Raw genomic sequence first — 25296 nt, 5'->3', positions numbered from 1 at the left:
CGCCGGGCAGGGAGACTATATCTGACGGCTCCAGCGCCCAGTCGGGTTGCTGGTTTGTCGTCAGCTCTCCCTGTTCCTTGTGCCTGTGTTAAACTACTGATCTGCCTGACTTGTGTACTGAACCTTTAGCTTGCCTGAATTACTACTCTCCCGGATTGCCCTGTACCTATCTGCCTGATCTGTGTACTGAACCCTGGACTGTTAACCACTACTCTGCTGGACTATCCTGATAATACCTGCCTGATCTGTGTACCAAACCCCTGGCCTGTTAACCACTACTCTGCTGGACTATCCTGATAATACCTGCCTGATCTGTGTACCAAACCCCTGGCCTGTTTAACCACTACTCTGCGGGACTATCCTGATAATACCTGCCTGATCTGTGTACCAAACCCCTGGCCTGTTTAACCACTACTCTGCTGGACTATCCTGATAATACCTGCCTGATCTGTGCACTGTACCCTGGCCTGTTTAACCACCACTCTGCAGGATCACTTGATACCCTGATTACCGCCTACTTGATCCCTAACCTCTGCTTGCATTTCAGTCCTGCTTCTGTGGATCCCAGGACACCCGCTTCCAGCCTAAGTACCCACTACCTACCGGAAGCCCGTGCCTCCGCGTGCCCTCAGCCTTCCATACCCATTTCGGGGGTCTGGGTGCGCGTGGTCGTAAGGGCGAGCCGCTCTCGGCATCTCGGCCTCGGTGAGTATTTGTCAGTGACAGTACAAACCAGCCAGATGTCCGAGGCCGACAGAGCGCGCTCTCCTCTGGAGATCCTGTGCCAACAAGTATCTACCCTCGCTGACTCCGTACAGAAGTTACAAGAAGGTTATACACAAATTGATAACCGTCTTCAGCAGATCTCTGGGTCGCTACCCTCCGCAGCCGCAGCTCCTGCACCCAGCAGTGGGGGTTCGCTCCCTCAAGCTCCGGCCAACCCCACTGTTGTCATGGCACTTCCTGAGCCCAGGGTCCCTACACCTGAACGGTTCTCGGGGGACCGCAAGAAGTTTAGGGCCTTTAAAAAGGCATGTTCCCTCTACTTCGCTCTACAACCGAGAACTTTCTCCTCGGAAATCGTCAAGGTGGGGTTTGCGATCTCCTTGCTATCCGAAGAACCCCAGGCTTGGGCCCACGGCTTGAAGGAACAGAGCAGTCCTGCCCTGAACACTATCGAGGCCTTCTTTGAGAACATGACCCAGCTCTACGATGACCCGCAGCGTATGGCTACAGCTGAAGCTATCCTGCACCATCTGTCCCAAGGAAGAAGACCTATTGAGGACTATACTGTGGAATTCTGTAAGTGGGCGGCCGATACAAACTGGAACGAGCCGGCCCTACGTTATCAATACCGTCAAGGCTTGTCCGAGTTACTCAAAGACGAGTTAGCTAAGATGGAAACCCCTGCTTCACTAGAGGAACTCATTCAAGCAGCTACAAAGCTAGATAGGCGTCTTCGGGAGCGGCGCTCAGAACGGTTTCAGTTGCCACGCCCCACCTGGGCGTTGCCAAGACCTCACTCCGCACAATCTTCGACCTCATCTTCAGCTACCACTGCATCGGTCCCTGAGGTCGAACCAATGCAGCTTGGCTTGGTCCGAGGTCCGTTAACCTCCGAAGAGAAGCAGCGCAGGCGACAGTCTAACCTATGCCTCTACTGCGGAGGAACCGGACATTTCCTGCGCAGCTGCCCGATCAGGCCCAGTAAGTTCCTTCAGTCAAATGTGTTGAACTATCCAAACAATAACATTCCCAAGGCTTACGTGATGTTGTTTATTTCTCTACAGCTTCCAGAAAGGGAGACTCGTTTGCAGGCCATCATTGATTCCGGAGCATGCAGTTGTTTCATAGATTCTGCCTTGGCGCATAGTTTGAATATTCCTCTACAAACCAAAGAGCAGGATCTACGAATACATTTGGCCGACGGATCCCTTCCTCGCTCAGGTCCCATCACCCAGGAGACCCAACCTATTTCAGTAATCACAGATTCCGGCCACCGGGAGTTCTTACGGCTTGACTTAATTCATTCACCAATCTTTCCCGTCATACTTGGCCTACCCTGGTTACAGGCTCACGATCCACAGATTAGATGGAGTACCAAGACAGTATCCTTTTCCTCTCAGTATTGCTCTCAGCACTGCCTGCTCCCGGATCCCAAAGTTTGCGCCACAATGGTGGCACCAACAAGCAATCTCCAACACGTCCCCTCCGAGTACCTTGAGTTTCAAGAGGTCTTCAGTAAACAGATGGCTGACCGCCTACCACCTCACCGGGCCTACGACTGTCCAATTGACCTTCTTCCTGGATCCGAGATTCCATTCGGCCGGATATTTCCTCTCTCAGAAACCGAGCTGGAGGCTCTGAAACAGTATATAGACGAAAATCTCGAGAAAGGCTTCATCCGCCCTTCATCTTCACCCGCCGGAGCGGGTATCTTTTTCGTTGGGAAGAAAGACGGTACCTTAAGACCCTGCGTAGATTATCGACAGCTTAACAACATCACAATTAAGAACCGGTATCCGTTACCACTCATTCCCGAGTTATTCCAGAGGTTCCGATCAGCTAAGGTGTTCTCTAAACTTGATCTCCGAGGGGCCTACAATCTCGTCAGGATCAGGGCTGGGGATGAATGGAAGACGGCTTTTAGATCCAGATTCGGGCACTTCGAGTATTTAGTGATGCCATTCGGACTCTGCAACGCTCCAGCCACCTTTCAACATCTAGTGAATGACATATTCCAACAATATTTAGATGACTTCCTTGTTGTATATCTGGACGATATTCTTATCTTCTCCCCTACGCTAGAGATGCACAAGAGGCACGTTAAAAAGGTTCTTGCCATTCTGCAACAACACAAGCTATACCTGAAAGCTGAAAAGTGCGAGTTTGAGAAATCAACTATACAGTTCCTGGGATTCATACTTTCAACCAATGGGGTCGCAATGGACCCACAGAAGATTCAGGCAATTCAAGAATGGCCGGCCCCATTTAACAAGAAAGGAGTACAGAGGTTTATAGGATTTGCCAATTTCTATCGGAAATTTATTGTTGGATTCTCGGCCATCGTGGCACCTATTACCCAATTAACCCGGCAACACAGTTCTTTTCAGTGGTCCGCAGCCGCTCAAGAGGCTTTCCTTAAGTTAAAGAAATTGTTCAGTTCCGCTCCAATTCTCTGCCATCCTGACCCGACTCAACCCTTCGTACTGGAGGTGGACGCATCGGAAATCGCAACTGGAGCAATTCTCTCCCAGAGACAGGGACCAAAGGCCATCCTACACCCGGTAGCTTTCGCTTCTAGGAAACTCAGTCCACCGGAACTCAACTACGATGTGGGTGACAGGGAGCTGCTGGCTATAAAGTTCGCTTTAGAGGAATGGAGGTATTTGCTGGAGGGGGCAGTACACCCGGTCATGATCTTTACGGATCACAAGAATCTCGAGTACCTCAGAACAGCAAGACGATTAAAACCCCGCCAAGCCCGTTGGGCCCTCTTCTTTTCACGCTTCAATTTCCATATAGCATACAGACCTGGGGCAAAGAACGGGAAGGCCGATGCCCTTTCGCGGATGTTTTCCGCAGACTCTCAAATATCAACACCCAGCACGATCCTCTCTCCTCAAAATTTCCTCGGATTAACTCAGGCAGACTTAATGTCATCCATCAAATCCTCATCAGGCGCATGTACAGAGCCAGTAGTGCATTCCTTGAAAAGATATGAAGATCTCTTCTGGATTAAAGGAAAAATATTTGTACCACAAGTGACTCGGCCTTTAGCCCTTCAGATGTGTCATGATCACAAGATGGCAGGACATTTTGGGAATAAGAAAACGGCTGAACTTCTTTCTCGTTCTTTTTGGTGGCCAGGATGGAGAAGGGATTGTAAAGAATATGTGGCGTCCTGTTCCCTGTGCCAGCGGAACAAGGGCCCGAACACCAAATCCTGGGATCTGCTCAGACCTTTGCCCATCCCGGAACGACCATGGGCTGATGTGTCCATGGATTTTATTGTTGACCTACCCATCTCAGAGAATTTTTCCACCATCCTTGTCGTTGTCGACCGCCTTTCCAAGATGGCCCATTTTCTGCCTATGAGGGGTACTCCCTCTGCCATAGACACAGCCAGCATCTTTCTAAAAGAGGTTGTTAGGCTCCATGGGATACCAAGGAGCATCGTGTCAGACAGAGGCGTCCAATTCACGTCCAAATTCTGGAAGGAACTCTGCAAGGCACTGGGTATCAACATTTGTCTCTCTTCGGCCTATCATCCCCAAAGCAATGGCCAGACGGAGAGGACCAACCAGACGTTAGAGCAATACCTCCGCTGCTTCTGCTCGGGTTCTCAGGATGATTGGGCGAGCCTCCTCTCCTACGCTGAATTTGCGTACAACAATTCAATTCATGCCTCTACCAACCAGACCCCCTTCTGGATCAATTGCGGGTTCCATCCCACGTCCTTTGCTAACAATATTCCTGAAATGGCAGTCCCTGCAGTCCAGGATAGGATAACTTCATTGCAATCTAACTTTCAGAAAATTCAAGACACATTACGCAAAACCCAGGAGGACTACAAGAAACAGTACGACCGGGGCAGAAAGGCAAACCCAAAGTTTGACTTAGGAGACGAGGTCTGGCTGTCCACCGTTAATCTTAGATTACCACTTCCATCTCGAAAGCTTGGACCTAAATTCATTGGGCCTTTTCAAGTCAGGAGGATCATCAACCCTATGGCTGTTGAGTTGGCACTTCCCAAGACATATCGGATTCATCCCGTTTTCCATGTGTCACTATTGAAGCCTGTGGTGCCTAGTCCTTTTCCTGGGAAGAAGAGAGCCTCCTCCTCCGCCAGTCAGAATCGATGGCGAGAATGAATTCGAAGTGGAATCCATTCTAAGTTGTAGGAAGAGGGGCAGGCAGCTACAGTACCTGATTCAATTGAAGGGGTATCCACCTGAAGATAATTCTTGGGAGCCCGCTAGGAATCTGCACGCCCCACAGTTAATTCAAACGTTTCATCAAGATCATCCAGAATTGATGGCCAGCCTTGGCGTCCAGTGTCCGCCCTTAGGAGGGGGGCACTGTCAGGAGCCAGGGAGCGTCTCCACTCGCCGGGCTCCGGTGCGCATGCGCACGGGACTGGCGCTTCGCCGCACACCCGTCCGCGGCCTGATGGTGCGGCGCGCGCGGGTGCACGGCGGACCTCGTGTGCGCGCCGTCGCCCGTGCGGGTGCCCGGTAGCGCGTCACACTGACGCGCTCGCCGGGCAGGGAGACTATATCTGACGGCTCCAGCGCCCAGTCGGGTTGCTGGTTTGTCGTCAGCTCTCCCTGTTCCTTGTGCCTGTGTTAAACTACTGATCTGCCTGACTTGTGTACCAAACCTTTAGCTTGCCTGAATTACTACTCTCCCGGATTGCCCTGTACCTATCTGCCTGATCTGTGTACTGAACCCTGGACTGTTAACCACTACTCTGCTGGACTATCCTGATAATACCTGCCTGATCTGTGTACCAAACCCCTGGCCTGTTAACCACTACTCTGCTGGACTATCCTGATAATGCCTGCCTGATCTGTGTACCAAACCCCTGGCCTGTTTAACCACTACTCTGCTGGACTATCCTGATAATACCTGCCTGATCTGTGCACTGTACCCTGGCCTGTTTAACCACCACTCTGCAGGATCACTTGATACCCTGATTACCGCCTACTTGATCCCTAACCTCTGCTTGCATTTCAGTCCTGCTTCTGCGGATCCCAGGACACCCGCTTCCAGCCTAAGTACCCACTACCTACCGGAAGCCCATGCCTCCGCGTGCCCTCAGCCTTCCGTACCCATTTCGGGGGTCTGGGTGCACGTGGTCGTAAGGGCGAGCCGCTCTCGGCATCTCGGCCTCGGTGAGTATTTGTCTGTGACAATCGGGCTCCTTCAGAGCTCTGCTCATTTCTGTTTGGGAGTGGGTATGCGTTGGTGTCCCCTAAGTGCAGGGCGCCGCCATGCCTATTTGGGGCAGCTTCCTGCGCTTGAGGGACAGTTGGTCCGAGTCTCCTAGCTGACGTGCATGCGCAGTGATCTAGCAGAGGGGAATGTCAGAGAGACAGTTTATCTCTTTGAAAGGAATGTGTAGCTGAGAATTGCCTATGATCAAAGTAGATCTGCCTTAGTATGTTCTCATTAACCTTTTTGGCAGATTGCTAATACGAGCATTATCTACATTGTCCACATGCCCTATTTCATTTATTTTTATATGAATATTTAAAAATTCTGGACATTTAAGGGATAAGATGTTTTAAGTGTTTTTTGTGCAGGGGTTATCCAATGCTAGCTGATTTAGGTATTTTTCAATACAATGAATGGACAGGACAGCTCTCTGCACTATTCTACAAATCTAGCTAATAACAGAAAACAAAAATAACTATGCATGCTGATTCAGATTATTCTCCAGCTCTTATTCTGCCACCTATTGTCAAAGAAATACCCCACGACTCTTTTAAGCAACAATACCTTTGTCATTGTTTAGGATTTATAAATGCAGCAAAAAGTGTATCATCTTGAAAAAATACACTGAGTGAATTTACACTAGGTTTCCTAGATGAAATATATGATATGATGTTATGGGTAACAAAGAAGCAAGGCTGTCCTGGGTGAGCAGCCCATTTCATAGCTGTTGGAGAACGAACATTTTATTATGCATAATGTCCTAAGCTGCATCTGTAGCTCTATACTGTGTGTTGAACAAAATAATTTCTGCACACATACCCTAGGCATAAATGAAGTCTAGGTTAGAGAAATATTGTTTAGTAAATAGAGTTTATGCTGTATATAGGTTTACAAAACTGGAGTCACACATGAATGTTAAGCGAGATAATTAATTGAAGATTTATAACAACTCGCTGCACATTCACAAGAAATGTGCAGCTCATTTATCTGTACATTAGCTGGGATGATCTGTATTTGCAGCACATCTTGTCTCCTCAATCTTCAATGAGATATTCAGCTCTCAGGAATAATTACTGTAGCTTTAACATGAGAAATACTGCAGCCATAGGATCTGATCCCCTTTTGTGCAATCTCCCCCTGGAGAAGGGGAATAATTGCTGCAGTTCTACTTCCTGTGGATTCAGGAACTGCCTATGTTTGCCACAACTTGCACTCACTAAAGCCTGGTACACATTATAATTTTTTTTTGTTCAACCCAGCAGGATGAATGAAAAAAAAACTGAGGAGCTCAGGAGGATCCCGTTGTGTTAACTATCCAACGTTAGTACAACAATCTCCATGCTGCACTATTGTGTTCTGACAGAACACACCAGTCAGCGCTCACAGCCATTGCAGATACAGATCAGATGATGGTATTCCAGCATGCCCATTTGACAGAAGCAGGCCTGTCGGACAGGCTGGTATACACACAGGATGAATGTTGTCTGTTTTCTGTTGAACCAGCCAATATTTGATTAAACCTTTGCTCTATCCACCTGCCGATCGTAATACATTTATATACTTTGCCGCTTGCAAGTGGTTTACTGGGGTTATGGCTGAAGCTATTAGCCATAACCCTGGTAGTTTTTTTTTCAGCCAGTGATTTTTCATATGAAAGTGGTCAGAGCAGCTAATTAGCCATTGGATCGCTTTCAGAAGCAGCAGGAGGGGCCTTTGTCCCCCTCCTGCCACTCGCCGGTGTTTCTGCTGCTTACTGTTTTTACCATTGAGCCCAGGAAAGGATCTGATGGTTTGAGACTATTTTTAGTCTCATTTTTGAAAAGGGGACCTTTTTACATTTTTCAAATACTTCCTAAATAGGTTGGGAGTCACATGCGCTTGAAAAACCATGCCAACACATGGTATATTTTTTGCCACACATGAAGAAGACCAGAACTGGCTGCTGGCTATACAGATTAATTTCAGTTTCTTATCCTGTGCAGCACTCCTTGTTCTCCCTACTTCCCCTCTCCCCCTCTTTAGTCTTCAACTGTTTGTTTGCTTGTTAACCACCACAGTGGCCCATGATGAAATATTTACCCTTCCTACCACAGGCATATCCTTACTTCCATGACTAAGCCCTGTGGGTGGGGCAAAACATGTCAGGGGCATGGCCTGGATGGCGTTAGGCTGAGGCTGTTATCACTTATTACATGCTGGGCTTATATGGTGTGTGGTGGCTGAGATTATTCTCTTGGTGCTTACAGTCTTTTTAACTCTACAGCTTTTAATAAAATAATACCTTGTGATTTTTTCCTTATTTAGGAACTTATTTAGGAACTTTCTTCCAGTTTGGTTCCTGCTTTGGCACCATGTCATACTATATGTGCCCCTGGTGGAGACTAGAGTATCTGCCAACATACCACTTACATGGTCTACCAGTGTCATAATCAGGAAGCTTGTCCAGAGCAATAATGTTCTGCCAGCACTGGAATGAGAGCATTTAGAAAGGAAGTATTTAAAAAAGACTGATGGAGATTAGCAGTGCTGATATGGGAAAAAGGTGAAAACAGAATTAAAAAACAATGGCAATTGTGTAATGAAAAACGCAAAAAAATGACATCCAGTTAGGGCTTACATTTACTTTAACAGCTAAAAACATAAAGTGTTAGGCACAAAGACAATGCCTTCTGCAGTGCTCTGTGCATAATTAGTGGGGAATTACCATTTTGCTGTATCTTATTTAATCTCATTTTAAAGAGGTGTTTTTCACATTGAAATAACCCTGCTTTCCATTTCCAAAGTTGCTTCTGATATACATTTGACTTTGTTTTATGACTGAACTGACATATTTGCCATGTAGTTGCTTAGAACACTACCATATAATTTCAGGTAACAAACGTTTTACTGATATGAAATGCAGATAAAACATCAACTAGATGAAAGAGCTGCTGGTTTACAGCTCTTTACATACAACATGTTCTTAGACAGCATGCAGGATTCAGTTTACTAATTTGTTTATTGCTTTGTCACTTATGCATTTACCACAAAGGACATTTTTACTATATCACAGTTTATGATTATAAATTGCATTCAGTAGATGCAAGGCAATAAACAGAGACTGTTCCAATCAGTGTGGCTTTACAAAGTCATATATCTAGCATAATAAGAAGTGAAGAGCGCAGCCATAATACTGGCAATTGATGGCATGTTACAGGTTTAAAGAAAAAAAGGTACTCTCATTTTATTTTACTTCCCATGGGGAAGATTGATATATGTACAGGGACGAGTTTTTGTTTCCTTTTGGTGAATCACAAGAGACTGCATCTGTTTGACAGTTTCCCTGAATATGCAGAATTTCTTGTTAAATATATTTATTGAGTTTTCATAGAAGAAGAAATAAAATGATACAATACATGGATACATATCAGTCGTCGGAAGATCTTTGCAGTATGATAAAAAAGATAAATAAATAAGTTAATAAAATTAAGTAATTTTAGAGATATCTTACAACCATATTTACTATACACTAGTTGGGATTCTAGATGTAAGATTAGAAAAATAAATCAAGTTATTAGACTAAGTATCCACAGGAATATTTTAGGAAATAATAAAACAAAAGGAGAGGGAGGAGAGATAAAGATGGAAAGAAGGAAAGAAGAGAAAAAAAAAAAGAGAATTTCCCGGGATGATGATCCAGCTCTCATTAGGTATACAAATATAATATATATTTCAGTAATAATATGATATATATCTTAGTGTGGTAACAACAGAGATTGGTCAAAATCTGTAGGGAGGTAGTTTTTAACCCATGGTTGCCAAATTTTGCGAAATTTATTTATTTTATTTTCTTCAATAGCTGCCATCTTGGCGTATAAAAGTGCTCTGTTCATTCTGTGTTTAGCTTCAGCAAGAGTTAGATTTTGGGACTTCCACACCTTGGCAATCGTTTGTTTAGCTGCAGTGCTAAGTTGGATAAACAATTGGAATTGAGTATGGGTGAGTATTGTGGGTTTAAGGTTTAGGAGTGCCGTTGCAGGATCTGGAGGAATCGTGATTTCCAGGGCTTTAGAAGCCATAAGAAATATATTCTTCCAGAATTCTTCAACTACGGGGCATTGCCACCATATGTGAAAATGTGTTCCTGCTGTGTCACATCCTCTAAAGCAATTAGGTGAATATGTTGGGACAAATTTAGCTATTCTAGCTGGTACAAGGTACCAGCGTGCTAGAACCTTGTAATTAGTTTCTGCAGCAAAACAATTTGGAGAGGAAGTTTTGGTGGCTGACCATATATTCGACCAATCTTGTTTATTAAACACTCGATTCATATCTTGTGCCCATTTAGTAGTGTATGAGGGTAGAAACTCACTAGATATCATATTAAGTTGGAAATATAATATTGAGATAAGTCCTCTAATGTGTGGATCACTTATACAAATCCGCTCAAATTGAGTCATTTGATTAAGAGTTGAGCCTGTACTAAGAAGTGGTTCATAAAAATTTTTAATTTGTAAATATCGAAATATATCAGTTTTAGGTAACCCAAAGGTTTCACATAGTACAGGAAATGTATAAATAGCTTTAGTCGAGGAAAGATTGTATAAACGAGTCAGGTTCATAGAGGTCCATGCAGAGAATGATTTTGGGAATTTCCAGGCAGGATAAAAGGCTGGATTATTAAGAAATGAAAGCAAGGGATTATGTGTTGATTGAAGATTATGTGCAAATTTACATTTATCCCATACTGCTAGGGTCTGTTTCGTGATAGGATTAGAAAGATGTATTCTATCAGCAGGACAGAGCCAAAACATATTTGCCACTGAGATAGGGTCACTTTCCACTGATTCAATAGCTACCCATAGGGGAGCTTCTACAGAAGTATGATACTTGGGTATAAGTGCTAGCTGTGCAGCGTAGAAATAGGAGGAAAAGTTGGGCAATCCCAAACCACCACTCAATTTATTAAGGTAAAGCGTAGATTTAGGTATACAAGGTTTGGTGGTACCCCAAATAAAGGACATAACTCTACGTTGAGTAAGTCTAAGAAAGTAAGATGGTAAAGAAATAGGGAGTACCCTAAATAAATATAAGAATTTTGGCAGGATTTACATCTTTACCGCATTAATCCTTCCCAACCATGACAATGATAGAAGAGCCCATTGTTTCAGGAAGCCGGAAGTTTGTTTAAGGAGGGGTAAGTAATTAGCCGCAAAAAGGTCTTTAAGAGAGATTGTGAGTTTTATTCCTAGGTATGGAAGCTGCTTTGGAACCCAAGTAAAGGGTAAGGAAGTTTGTGCCTGCCGAAGTTCTAATTGAGATAAGGAAATATTTAATGCATTTGATTTTGTTGGATTAACATGTAGTCCTGATATTTGGGCAAAATTATCTAGTGTTTTTAGTAGATTAGGGGTGGATATATGGGGATGAGACAAAAATATGAGAATGTCATCCGCAAAGAGACATAGTTTATGGTGATAACCACCTAGTTCGATACCTTTAATGTCAGGATTGGTTTTAATAAGGTGTGCCAGGGGTTCTATTATTAGGGCAAAAAGTAGAGGGGAAAGAGAGCATCCTTGTCTAGTGCCTCTTTTGATATCAATCATTGTTGACTTATAGCCTGCATATTTGATATATGCTCTAGGATTATTGTATAAGGATGAGACCCAGGTTAAAAAATTGTTTCCAAATCCCCATTTACCAAGGACATATTCCATATAAGGCCACGTAACCGAATCGAATGCTTTCCTTATGTCTAAGGATACAAGGCAAGCTGGGATTCGTCTAGTTTTAGCCGCATTAATAAGTAAGAGTGCTCTCCTGATATTATCTCCAGCTTGGCGTTTAGGCATAAAGCCTGTTTGGTCTTTATGGATTAGTAGGCCAATAATATTATTCAGTCTAGTGGCCAAAATTTTAGCAAATAATTTTATATCGAGATTTAGGAGGGATATAGGACGATAATTAGTCCAGGAGGTGTAGTCAGAATGTGGTTTGGGGATCATTGCTATTATAGAGGTGAGAGTCTCTGTTCTAAATGAGTTAACTTTAAGGATCGAATTGAAGGCTTTAGTTAAGACAGGTGTTAAGATTGATGCAAATTGTCTATAATATGTTGCCGAAAATCCATCTGGGCCTGGTCTTTTACGTAATTTTAAAGATTTTATTGCGTTAAGGACTTCAGTATCTGTAATTGGACATCCAAGAAGATCTTTCTGTTGTTGATCAAGGTTAGGAAGCGTGATATTGGAGAACAGTGTGTCTGCTTTAGTTTTATCAAAATTTGAAGCAGAAGAATATAGTTTAGATAACTTAGAGCGAAAAATTTCAAGTATTTTCACTGGGTTACTAGTGTAAGATTCCCGGGATACTTTCAATCTGATAGGCGTATGTATATGTTAATATGCAGAATTTCTATAATATACAATAAAGCTGCAATAAACAAATGTGGAAACTAGAAATACTGAGCTATAATTGAAATGAGACTGAAGAAACAACATAAGAAACAAATGTGTTTTATAGATGTCATATTTATTTTATAGCTAAACATAACAGAGTGTGGGCTTTGGTGATATATATGCAAGGATAAATTATAGCTCAGATCTCATATCTATTGAACTCTCCTCTTGTACCTAAACAAGGAGTCATGAATTAGGGCACAATTCTTCTTTTACATTTTATTTTTCTAGTCTGCTCGCTTTCCTATGTAAATAACACATTTTTGTTATTATATTTTTGATTACGTTTCAATGTTTACAGAATAAACAGTAAACAGCCAATGAGTACAACAATAAATGAAATATTTTGTCTATACATAAGTCAAAAAAGAGATAAACAAAAATTATTGGTATGAGCCATCCCCACACTAGGGTGACACTACAGAAATCATCTTGAATAACTTAGCATTATCATCAGAAAATGTGCAATAATCTAAACTGTCATAGTACAGATACCTGACATGGCCATGTGGAACCATCTAAGGTTGACCAAGCAAGCAACAAAATAAAACATAGTAAAAAAAGAAAAAAATATTACCAACCTATCAGTAAAATAAACCACGAACTGATAAATAACACATTTTACTTAGCAACCTATTCTCCCCATGTTCCAATGGTGTTCTACATGTCCTCCTCCATGGTCCATACCTTGTTATGTCCTCTTCTGGGTGGAAAAAGACTGAGTACTGTTCTTTGCCACATTCTCCTATGAGCCCAGGGTGTCACACACCTGCCCCCTGGTATGCGTCATCCAACAGCCCTGGTCTCACAGGAGAATACTGCAGAGAGCAGCACCATGCTATTGCATGGCATCATTCTTTGCAGTACTGAGGAAAAAGAGGAGGAAGAGGATCCCACTGCGTGGGATAAAAAAACAGAAATTTAACAAATGACAAAGGTTGAGCTAGAATGAGATATACATTTTATGCTAAGTGTGTATAAGTAATATGTAACCTAGGCATGTATTACCTCTCATTCAGATCATACCACTTTCCCTGACAATGCCTTTATCTGTTTTATTTTCACCAACTGGATAAAAACATATTTGTTTAAGCATTTATCCAGGGTCAGAATCTACTTGCTGTTCTAGATGATACAGTCATGTTAATTTCTGGAACCTTTTAGCAATGATCATAAATGTATGACACAGATCAGCCCCTCTCATCTTTTGACTTCCTAAAAAGTTACAGTGTTGCAGTCTCATCAATTGGGAAGAGGAGAAAATACTCCTTTCCGCCAGCTGCAGGCTGATAACACCACCTCAACAAAGTTACTGACTGGATAGGGCTGATTTTAACAAAAACATTTATTAAAAGGTATGCTTCAATATTTAATTTGCAGTGCTACCAAAATCTGGTATAGTATCTGGACAATTAATTTGTAATTAATGGGCTATGGGAATTAATATGTTTCACATAATTATATACTGATAGTATTTAGTGCAGTACCTTTCACACAAGTCCCTAAACTAACTTTGTAGGATTTTATATGTTCCTAGCAGCCTAGCAAACATTCATTAGGATCAATTTCTTTTGGGATCCAGTTAACTAATCAGTATGATTTTTGAGATGAAGGACAGAGCATACAGTATGTAATATAATTATTTAGCGTTATACCCCGAAAATTGATGTAATTGTATTTTTTATCATTTGATCTACATACCATAGCATTTGAATAGAATGCAATACTTTCATTGTAAAACATAGTTGATTAAAAATACAAATGTTTGTTGGTTGCATAAGTAGTTACATGTGACAACAGAACGGAAAAATGTGCTTTGTTTCGGATAGATTCATTATGTTATTAATTTAGTTTCATTGATTCATTTTAGAATTCCTTTTGTTCCATATAATTTAATTTCCTTTAATTTTGTTTTATTTATTAATTTTCTAATGAATTACAAATTTTTGGAATGATTAGAATTTGGATCAGTCAAAAAAATTATTGACTATTTCAAATTCTGTGTGAAGAATAGATGGTTGTTAACCAGCGGGTCAGGAGGCTGGCCGTCGTGTCCTTAACAACCGATTACTCATTAGCTGTCAGTGGGCCGGAAATGGAAAAATAAAGGAAAAAAAAACAGCGTGGGGTCCCCTCCCAATTAATACCAGGCCCTTCGGGTCTGGTATAGATTCTAGGAGAAACCCCACACCATAGTTAAAAAAAGCAGTGGGGATCCCCAGAATCTATACCAGACCCTGAGTGTGCAGCCTGGCAGGTCAGAAAAGCCTCTGACCTCGTTGAAGGTTCCCTGCCGACTGCCTGCTCCTCCATCTGACATTTCTTAAATAGGCAAGGGGTGGAGCCACCTGATGGTTTCAGTGGGCGACCCCACGCCTTGTGACATCACCGACCAAGGCATGTTAGGTTGATGACGCTGACATCATCGAGCAACTCCACCCCTTAGCTATGTAAGAAATGTCAGACGGAGGAGCAGACAATCAGCAGGGAGCCTTTCATGAGGTCGGAGATTTTTTTTTTATTTTTTTGGGTCCAGCAGTGCAGTGGGCGGCATGACTGAGGATAGATCTACATCGGGGAACATTGTTTTTTATTTTTTAATAAAGAAATTGTCAAAAACTTGTGTACTGTCTTTATTCACTTTTTTGGTGAATGGGTAGGGGTACTATGTACCCTATACTCCTTTACATGGGGGGGCGGGATCTGGGGGCACCCTTGTTAAAGGTGGCTTCCAGATTCCGATAAGCCTCCCACCCATAGGCCCCCACAACCACTAGGTCCGGTATGGTTCAGTGGGGGGGTTCCCACTTGCCCCCCCTTTACTGACCTGCCTGGCTTCTTGTTCAGATAAGGGTCTGGTATGGATTTTGGTGGGGACCCCACAATGGGATCTAAAACCTTTACTGAGGTAAAGTAGGGACCCAAATTATTCTTATTGCAGCAGTAGGTGATGAACTCATCCACTAAGACATGGGAACCCTCCCAGATGATTTGGATATCGTCAGTGAAGCGACCATAGAAGATGATATTAGCCACAAAGACTTTTTGGGAAGAGAAACACATCTTACACATCTTACAAACAAAAAAAAAGAAAGAAGAAAAAAAAGAAAAATCATTGACCTTTCTTTGCATGTGTACACGCACACACGTGTTTGAATTCAAAGATACATTTAAAAACCAGGGATATGAATACAAAATGATTTGTAACTAAACTAGAGACCTTTGTAAATGATAAGCATAGTGTACCCCACAATCTCTCTGGATAGTTGAAGTCATGCCCAGGAATCTCCCTAAGGCAGAGCATTTCCAAAAACTCAGCAAAAGAGAGACCTATTGGATTTTTATCCTTGACACCCCTTCCTACGGTGGACTAAAGGAGGAATTGACGTCAGCACTATCATATAAAATTCTTTTGTCATGTCCCTTGAGCAGAATCATCATCATCATTCTTTTGTTGTTTCCTTAGAATGGAAAACTTAATAGATAATATTAGATCATTATTACTCTCATATTACTTCAATAAATCCATTATTGCTTACAGGCATAATCCACCTTACACTTCTTCTAGTCGGGTTGGTCTGGTTTTTAACATAATAGTAAGTACATATCCACCAGAATAGTATTCTACATATAATGTGTATTTTTGGTTTAGATCTATTTAGTTATCTATAGTCTTCACTTTGATTTTACTTATTTACCCATTTGATTTTTTATTTTTTTTTTATTTTTTTTTTTAAAAAACCACGTCAGTGTCTGTTTTCGGGGGGCATAAGTTTCAACTTTTACGTTCAATACTTTCCCGATTCATTACTCACATCATAGTGGCTTTTTTTTTTTTTTTTTGCAGCTCTCATTTTGTTTTAGTTTTCTTGCTTACAGCCTCGCTGTATCTCTCATTAACAGTAACGGTTGGATCATATCTAAATCCTTCCATAACTTACGCCCCCTTCCCTCCCCCCCCCCGTCTACCCCCCCTCTTTGAAGTCCTACAAATCTTTTCGTCCAGGCCTTCCAAACTGACTAGGTCAATCTCCCCAATGGACACCACTCTTGTTGCATATTATCTCTCTCTAATTTCCAGCTGCATTAGCTTGTATCTCTTAATATCCCAAGACCTCTACTGCTCTCATTGAGCTTTTAAATTTTTGCCAACCCTTCCATTTTTCTTCATACTCCTCCTCTTCCTCAGTATATCTCAAGTATTCTAAGTTCTGGATTTCATTTGTTTTTTCGTACCATTCTTGTAGTGTTGGACTACTTTTTTCCTTCCAGTGTCTTACAATGAGACTTTTAGCTGCATTCAACAATTGTGGGATGAGTGTTCTCAAATACGACTCGGTTGGCATTCTGAGACCATGAAATAAACATGCCCATGGGTCATCCGGGACCGCTATTTGAGTTATTTCGCCAATAATTTTCCTTATCTCATCCCAAAATTCCTTTATTTTTGTGCACTGCCACCAAATATGTGCCGCTGTACCCAACTCCTTGCATCCCCTCCAGCAGAATTGTGTGTTTTCACCCTGATACCTAGAGACTCTGTCTGGGGTGATGTACCATCTTGTCAAGCACTTATAATTTAGCTCAGATACTTTATAATTTACAGAGTTGTTGTGAGCTCGTTTTATTAAAGTTATAGCCTCATCGTTTTTGATTTTTGAATTTAATTCTATCTCCCATTTTTTGATATATACTGGAATATCTATACCCTTCAGGTCTATCAATATCTTATAGATCTTGGAAATCCCTTTCTTCCCTTCCTGATCAACACAAAGTTTCTCTGGTTGTAAGTTGTCCATCATTCTAATTGGTTGGGGGAGTGTTTCAAAGAAATGTTTTAATTGAAAGTATCGCCATCTATTAAGGATCATGAGGTCGCTTTTGTTTTTTAAATCTTGAAATGAACAAAGTTTGCCATTCTCCATAATATCCTTAAGCTGAACTCCTTTTTGCAAGATCCAGCTCCCACTTAAGCTCTCCAATCCTGGTGCAAAAAATTCCGTGCCCCCCAAAGGGATCAAAGGGGAGTTATACTCCCATTTCTCCCTTTTATACAAATAGTCCCATACTTTTAAAGTGTACCTGGTGATAAAATGTGTCTCAGTACTAAGTTTCCTAAAGAGTGGAGGTATCCAAATTACTTTACTCAAATCTACTTTACTAATCGTGTTGTCCATTTTCACCCAACGCTTTTCTTTATTTCCTTTTGCCCAGTCAGTGATTCTTGCTAAAATAATTGCTTCGTGGTAACTTCCTATATCTGGTGCTCCCCATCCCCCTTTTTGCCCCTAGCCAGTGTTGCGTAACTTAAACACGGTGCTTTCCCTCTCCAAATAAATTTTATAAAAAGTGAGTGCAATTTTTAAGGTATGCTTGTGGTAATGGAATGGGCACCATTTGCATTTTATATAAAATCTTTGGCAATATTGTCATTTTGATGATATTGATTCTTCCCCCCCATGAGAGCTGTCTTCTTGTAATTCTGTTCAACTCCCCCTTGACCTCATTGAGGAGAGAAACAAAATTTGCCTGAAATAACATCTCTCTAGTCCCAGTTATCTTTATCCCCAGGTAATTTAACTCTTTTTTTCCCCACGCAAATGGGAATTCCTTGTGGGCCAAGCAATCTTTTTTATCCATCTTATTAATTTCTAGAATTTCGGATTTGGCCGGGTTAATCTTAAAGTTTTGATATTTCCCCATATTCTTTCAATGTTTTAAGCAGGTTAGGGAGGGTTATTCTAGGTCGGGTGATGTAAAGGAGGATATCATCTGCAAAGGCAGCCAATTTGTGGTCTTCTTCTCCATCAAATACTCCTGAGATATCCGGGTTCTGCCTTATCCTAATTAGCAAGGGCTCAAGCGTCAGCACGAACAAAAGGGGGGACAATGGACACCCTTGTCTCGTTCCGTTGGTCATTTCAAACGGCTCAGATAATGCTCCGTTAACCTTGACCCTTGCTGAAGGATTGGCATACAACGCCTTTATCCATCCACTCATGATTGGCTCCAATCCTATTTCCTCCAACATGCAGAACATGAAGCCCCAGTCTACCCTGTCAAAAGATTTCTCAGCATCAATTGACAGGAGTAGACCTGGGGCTCCACTATCTCTCATTTTTTGGGTTACCATAAGGGTTCTTATCCCATTATCCCGTCCCTCCCTACCCGGGGTAAATCCCACCTGATCTGGGTGGACCATGCTGTTTAAAATGTTCTTCACCCTCCCAGCCAGGATTTTCACGAACAATTTCGTGTCCGCGTTAAGGAGCGCTATTGGTCTATAGCTAGAACAGAGTAAGCTGTCTTTGCCTTCTTTCAATTTGATGGTAATAGTCGCTTCTAATGCTTCTTTTCCCATATCCCACTTTATGCCTATCCCATTCATATATGAGCATAATTTAGGGATCAAGACTTCTTGGAATTTTTTATAATACAGTACAGGAAAACCATCTGGCCCCGGGCTTTTCCCCACTGACGTCTCCCTTAAAGTTTTTTTTATTTCCTCTTCTGTGATTGGGCTCTCTAGAAGTATAAGTTTGTCTTCTTCTATTTTCTTTAGTCCTAACTCCTGGAAAAAATTTTTGGTTTTCTCTCTTTTATTGTCTGCCTCACTCTTTGAAATCTTATTATTAATGGAGTCATGTCCCTTGAGCAGAATCATCATCATCATTCTTTTGTTGTTTCCTTAGAATGGAAAACTTAATAGATAATATTAGATCATTATTACTCTCATATTACTTCAATAAATCCATTATTACTTACAGGCATAATCCACCTTACACTTCTTCTAGTCGGGTTGGTCTGGTTTTTAACATAATAGTAAGTACATATCCACCAGAATAGTATTCTACATATAATGTGTATTTTTGGTTTAGATCTATTTAGTTATCTATAGTCTTCACTTTGATTTTACTTATTTACCCATTTGATTTTTTATTATATGTAAAATAACCATACTCCTTCAAGCAGGGAATTTCGTTATTATGGTGTCTCAGATGAAATGTTTTGCATGATAAGTACATATGTCTTATATTCATAATTATTGTTATTATACATTTTTCATTATTGTAGATCATTTTTAAATATTTATATTCATATATTCCCATATGCTCTAAATTAATTATTCTCACAATTATTATTATTTATATTCATTTTTTTATGTACCTTCAACATCATCTATAAAATAGTAATCCTTTTATTGTATTGTATTGTATCAATTATTCTATATTGTGATGTTTTTCATACAGTTTAGACCGACTGAGCACTATAGTCCATTTCCAGCTGCAGGTATAAATCCAGAGCTCCAAAGGACTTCTCTATGCTTGAGAAAGGAGTGTGTATGCCCAGTTGGGGCATGGCACATGCTCTTAAACTTATCGCATTGCATCTTGGTCTACAGTGATGTCACTCCGTCTATCCTGCGCTCCATGCTACATTCCACAGGCCAACAGGGAGGCTCCCTCCCACCTCACGGTGCACAATCAGCAGAATATCCAGCTTGGTGCCCTTGACCTCCATGACAAGCTTGTTTTTAACTCTTGAAATGTGAGTGGCCCAAACTTGGGTTATTAATAAAATATAGTGGTCTTACAACACTTATGCCTTGTACACACGAGCGGACTTTCGACGGACTGAACTCCGAAGGACTTTTTGACGGACTTTTGATGGAGTTCCGACTGAGTTCCTACGCAACGGACTTACCTACACATGATCACACCAAATTCCGACTGATTCAAACGTGATGAAGTACAACCAGACTAGAATAAGGAAGTTCATAGCCAGTAGCCAATAGCTGCCCTCGCATCACTTTTTGTCCATTGGACTAGCATACAGACAAACGGATTTTTCGACAGGACTCGAGTCCGTCAGAAAGATTTGAAACATGTTCTATTTCTAAAGTCTGTCTGATTTTTCAACAGCAAAGGTCCGATGAAGCCAACTCACGATCGAGTCGGACCTTTGCTGTCGAAAAGTCCGCTTGTGTGCACACGGCATTAGAGGAACTTTTCCTCTGTTCTTATTTCCTATGTGCCTTAGAGTCTGCTTCTACTCCTGGATCAGTTTGCCCTAGTGATGGACCATTGTGGACTTTTATTTATATTGTAGCTTGTTTATTTTTAAAGGGATTTTACCTTTGTGTCTTCAACCCCCCCTCACTTTTGCTGAGTGTTTGGGGTCATTGTTAAAAGGTGAATTTTTGTCTGAGTCTAATTTATTCACACAACAAGATGCTACACCATGAGAATGGTATCCTCAATCTCATATTCGGGTTGAGCTTAATTCCACACATAGCATTTCACAGTTGGACCTAAAAGTTTAATTTTGATCTTATCAGACCAAATAAACTATTCCAACATGCCTTCTAAAAACTCTAAATTTTATTAGAAATGTTTTTTTTTTCCCTTGCGACTCACAGCTTTTTATTGCATCTATGTAATATTTTTCCATTTTTTTTAATCTCAGCTATAGATCTCTGTAGCTCTTGAAGAATGTCCTAGAAAATGTTGCTTTGGGTTTATAAAATTGCTGCATAAAACTGTTCATATAGTTTATATTTCTAATATTAAACCTACCTTTGAAATATGTTTCCATTTAATTCACTCAAGTTCCATTTTCACTTTATTTCATTTTCCCATAAAAAATATTAGTTGTCCACCAAGCCATGAGTTTATAAAGAGTGTCAAACATTTTAACATTCTACCAAAATCATAAAGATAACACTGTCATACATCACATAATCCCAATAGAAATATATATGGGGTGCCACCGGGCTTTTCATGCAGTAAGCAGTAATATTATAGCTTTTATTGATGTTTTAGACTTTATCAGAAAATGTTCTATTTTGTAGTAGGGCAATGTCAGCTTAAAAGTTGGTCTATAATCTACTCAGCAGTACATTACACCTATTTAGAATTATGCTTTTACTTCTTCATAAAGGTAAAGAGGCTTTCTGGCTAAACACTGTTTTCTGATCAGGTGAAGTTAAAAAAGAGAAAACTTACTCTGAAACAAAAAGTTTTTTTCTGGGAAAGGATATGTGTTATACAGATTTAAAAGGTCAATTTATGTTTTCATACTACTAAAAAAGTGTACATTAAGTTAAAGCTTTTTAATTTGATTTATTAAATGGTTAAAACCCCTGTAGTTTTTTTGGCTTTCTATGTCACACTAGGGTGAACATTTCCTTCACTCCTTGTCTTGTAGGCACAGCAGAAAGTGAAAGAAAATCATTCCAAGGTGAGGGATAATCTCTCTTACGCAGTTGTCACTTGACCAAGTGGAAGATAAGTAAGTAATTACAACTCAACATTTAAGATTTCCCCTCGCTTTAAATCACAGTGACAATGTTCACCAAGTCAAATAAGAAGAGTGAGGCTTCTTACTCAGGATATTGACAGGCATAACCTAACAGGGCTTTTATTATCTAGGTATTCTTTCCAAACTAAAAAAAAAAAGTTTTGCAAATTGTAAACTTGTTTTAGATATAAATACCGAAATCCATAACAAAGAATTCTCAGAGCATAGCAAAGACAGCTTGCTTTGAGGCTGCACTTGTCTGAATAAAATCTCAGGCTGAGCCATTTACTACTATGGTGACTGACTGAGTTTTGTAAACTGACTTCAGACACTGAAAATAATACAATTCTTCATGTGTAAAAAAAGACTAGCTAGATGAAAGATTACAGCAGGGGTGCAACTAGTGGCATGCGGGCCAGAGCCTGTGACCTCAAACCAGGGAAGAGCATGCTCAGGCCCTGGGATAGTGGGTCAGCAAGCCCAGAAAGTGATCAACAGTTTGCTGACCCGCTATCACAGCTCATTAAGCCAGAGGCCGTGGAGGGAGCAGGAGCCACATAAGCTAATGCTTCTTCTGTAGCACTGGCGCCTGTCCCAGGCAGAGTTTTACCAAGTTCACTTCACCTGGGACCTTTCTAGCAGCCTGAAGAGTGATGCCAGTGGAAGCTGGAAGAGGAAAAGAAGGTCAGTGTATTAAACCACGCATACACTGCACTTTTGCAATGGCCATATTAGCACCTATAAAAGGGTTAAAAACAATGCACCTGCGGTTTTCCTGTGGGTTAGCTGCAATGAGCCATAGACTTCTAATATAACTTGTGGGTTTGGTGTGGTTTCTGAAAGTTTGTATGCTAATAGCTGTTACAGGGGATAGAAAGTGCCCACATCCTTAATAGAATAGACTGGACCCTCTGATGGGATTTTTTAGGGCTTGAACTCTAACATGAATTTAAGGTTTATAACAAAAAGCTTTATAAACGCATAGTAAAAAGTTTGAGTACATATAAAAATACTGATGCGGTTACAATTTAATGGATATTGTTAGTAAGTATATGAGGATAACCACAGTTCTCTGTCAATGCGGATCATAAAGGCAGAGCTGGACCCAACGCTTTTTTCTTCCTCAGGAGTAAGTGGTTATGATACAAAACGTATCCATAATGAAAATGTTTAAAGTATCAAGACAGAGAGGTCCTGTGGATACTCAAAGGGTAAACAGTGCCACGTCCTAATTATATTGAGAAGGAAAAATTGTAAAAGAGGCTTGGACTTTTTAGACACAACCAGACAATTTATACAAAGATATATTTTTATTATAGTAAACATAGAAGATCTATATTTTAAAATCCACATTCATAAACCAAGTATAAGATAAAGTGCAACTACTGTACATAACCAATTAACAACTGCATGAAAACTTGGAGATGAATAAGATCATTCCATTACATTGATGGATCCAGGAGTGGGGTCATATTATAGGGAAGCGATGAAAGAATGTTCTAGGCGCGCTCTACATGTTACGCGCCTTTGGCTTCATCAGAAGCATCAAAATTATGAAAATGGAAAAGGAAAAATATAAATAAAAATACAATACAATATATTATAGCATAAAATAATATAATAAATATGGCGTACTGTTTCACATAACCCTGAAGAGGTCACTCTAAAGTATCTAAAAACAGGCAGGACAAAGCAGACCAAGCAACTATGGGAACGTACATAACATAATAGCCAGCGTAGTCAAAAAGTGTGAATCAAAAAATTAAGATTGAATGTCCTTAAGATTTAAAGAATTATAAGCTGCATGTTAGGAAAGGGGGGGGGCAAGGTGGGAAAGGATAAGGGAAGGGTGGGGGGGGGAGGGAAAGGATGGGGGAGGATGGGGCGCAGGTTGGGGGGGAGGGAGACAAAGGGAGAAAGGGAGGGGGAAAGAAGGGGAAAAGGGGGGAAGGGGGGGAACCAAGGGTACACTATGTGTTTATTAAGTTAGGGAGAATTATTCTAGGTAATTATAAGGTACCAATATAGCCTAATCATTATAATAATCAGAGAAGGTAATATGATTACTAAATAAAGTGGAGTATAGGAAATACAGCTTAAAAACAAGTTTAGGGTACGATAAACAAAATGCAACGCAGCTGTTGGGGAGTTGTAGTAATCCAGTAATTCAGGTTTAGGTAGAGAATATCTATGATAATAGAAAATACGGGGAAATAATAAATTAAAATATATAAAGAATGGTTAACCAGAACTTGCCTCATTCAGAAACACAGGCTTCCAAAAATTGTATATAGCAGAACTCACCAGTTCAGTGGATCACTAGCAAGATGAAAGGGCAAGAGGGAGGTTCTTTTTAGAAAAATCTATATAAGATTGAAAGAGGTATAACGAGGTATATCCAAGGTAGGGGACAATCATTAAATGGGTCCTCAATGAGGAATAGTCAAGCCCATTAGCTTCTAAAGAACCAAACATATAGTTTGCCCCATTACACCCAGACCACGGATGGATAGGTAAAAAATCTGAAGAGACATAGAAAAAAGGAAATGTCAAAAGAAAAAATCTCTAGCAAGAGGGAAGATGGAGACAAAAGACTTATGCCCTGTACACTCGGTCGGATTTTCCGACGGAAAAAGTGCTATCGGATTGTGTTGTCAGAAATTCCGATCGTGTGTGGGCTCCATAGGACTTTTTCCGTCGGAATTTGACACACAAAGTTTGAGAGCAGGCTATAAAATTTTCCAACAACAAAATCTGATCGGTTAAATTCCGATCGTGTGTACACAAATCCGACGCACAAAGTGCCACGCATGCTCAGTATAAATTAAGAGATGAAAGCTATTGGCTACTGCCCCGTTTATAGTCCCAACGTACGTGTTTTACGTCACCGCGTTCATAACGATTGGATTTTCTGGCAACTTTGTGCCAAAATCCGTCGGAAAAAATCCATGGATTTTGTTGTCGTAATGTCTGATCAATGTCTGATCATGTGTACAGGGCTTATGAGTTAGTACCTTAACACAGGACACCCCACTCGTGTAACAGCCACCGATATACTGGCGCAACGAGAAAACTGCTATGTGACGTCATCCAGACCGGGCGACAACTCGCCACTGCGCATGCGCCGAAAACCATCCCGTGCCTGTGCACCAACAGAATGTTAATTCTCAACGCGGGGCGAGGGGGCCAGCACTGACTAGTTAGGACCAGTTAGGCGTTCCTCCACCTGATCCTCCCTGCGCCAACACGCCGCAATGAATCATGCAATCATGAGTGTGTTACTGGGAGGCCGCATAGTGCTGGAATATAGCCAGTTCCTGCAAATAGGACACCAGAGAGAGAACCAATGGTGGAAACGAGAAACAGAAGGCCAAAATTGTAGAGAAAATAGATAACAACATTTAAATAAAAAATTAAACAAGCAACAAAATAAACAATATCATTAACTAGATAAATCTTAAATTAAACTGGTTCTGGTTAAGAATAGGGATGAGCTTTCTGTTCGGGTCGAACATGAGTTCGACTCGAACATTGGCTGTTCGCCCGTTCATCGAAAACCGAACATTATGGGCCATTCGCGCCAAATTCGAGCGGCGCGTAACGGCCATAATGCACT

Source organism: Aquarana catesbeiana, linkage group LG09 (assembly GCF_042186555.1).
Source record: "Aquarana catesbeiana isolate 2022-GZ linkage group LG09, ASM4218655v1, whole genome shotgun sequence".
Classification (NCBI taxonomy): Eukaryota; Metazoa; Chordata; class Amphibia; order Anura; family Ranidae; genus Aquarana; species Aquarana catesbeiana.
The sequence above is the reverse complement of the archived record's forward strand: the minus strand, read 5'-3'. Positions refer to the sequence as shown.